Source organism: Antechinus flavipes, chromosome 3 (assembly GCF_016432865.1).
Source record: "Antechinus flavipes isolate AdamAnt ecotype Samford, QLD, Australia chromosome 3, AdamAnt_v2, whole genome shotgun sequence".
NCBI classification, from domain to species: Eukaryota; Metazoa; Chordata; class Mammalia; order Dasyuromorphia; family Dasyuridae; genus Antechinus; species Antechinus flavipes.
Genome location: NC_067400.1, coordinates 540334329 through 540335580, shown reverse-complemented (window position 1 = coordinate 540335580; position 1252 = coordinate 540334329). Strand labels below are relative to the sequence as shown.

General features: G+C 36.7%; 1 pseudogene; it reads right to left on the bottom strand.

The window, feature by feature from the left end:
* Window positions 1-231: 231 nt before the first annotated feature.
* Window positions 232-697, bottom strand: LOC127557379 (cytosolic iron-sulfur assembly component 2B-like; annotated as a pseudogene).
* Between the last annotated feature and the right edge of the window lie 555 nt (window positions 698-1252).

Genomic DNA, 1252 nt, shown 5'->3' with positions numbered 1-1252 from the left:
ATATTTCTCTAGTGTCCTTCTCAGTGGCACAATTCATTTATTTGAATATCCTTGTGTCTACTTAGATAGCTGTTTGCCAAGTGGCTGCAGTGGGCACAGCTTCTCTCATGTACAGTTTTTCTCAGACACACAAGGGGTTGCGAGTGACAAATGGGAGGGTGTATAAGGCAGAAAGAATATATATGGACAGATGAGAGCTGCAGGATCTACAGGAGGTGGCTCTTAAGGGAGCTAGGAATGAGCTGACAGACATCGGTTTATCACTTCCAGTAAATGGGAATTCTTCAAAGCTGCTGTAGCACACTCCTTATTAACAAGCTGTTTGTTCACAGTGAGTTCTGAGACATTTGTCCAAAGAGTAATGTGAATATCCATCTTAAATCTTTCAGGCAAGGAGCAGATCAGCTTGATTTTGATGGACAAGCTGATTAATGTTGCCATCCTGCAATGAGGAATTGTGGGAGTAAATTCCACAGCCACAGTACTCTCCTTGTCATTAACTTTTACTCAGACTTGATCCATCACCTTCAGCTCTTCCAAAATGAGTGGGTGCTCAGGATCATTGATGGACTAGATCAGGTCAAATATTACCCAGTTATTGATGCTACCGGGGACTTAATTGTCCTTCAAGTGTGTCAGGCTGCTCACCAGATCATTGGTAGATCAGTGGGTTTGCATTCTCCAAGAACCAGGCCATTCACTGGGTGCTCCTGTTGGGCAATAGTCCCATTTTATTTTATTATTATTTTTTAACATCTTTTTAAATTTAATTTTATGAGACTATTGGGTACAGCTAGTAAGTGTTAAAAGTCTAAGGTCAGATTTGAACTCAGATTCTTCCAACTTCAGGACCAGTGCTCTACTACTATTTAGCTGCCCCTATGGTTTCATCTTTGAAAAATAAATTGAACAAGCTATTTATGAACTCCCTAAGAAAAAATCTCCAGGGCAGATGGCTTTACAAGTAAATTCTACCAAATATTTAAAGAACAATTAATTCCAATAATATATAAAAAAACTATTTGGAAAAATAAGGGAAGAATGAGTCCTATGAAATTCCTTTTATGAATGGTCCTGATACCTAAACCAGGAAGGGCTAAAACAAAAAAAGAAAATTATAAACCAATTTCCCTAATAAATATAGAAGCAAAAATCTTAAATAAAATATTAGTAAAGAGATTATAGAAACTTATCTTAAGAGTTAAAGAAACTCTTAAAAACAAGTAACAACTTTAATAAAATTGCAGCATAT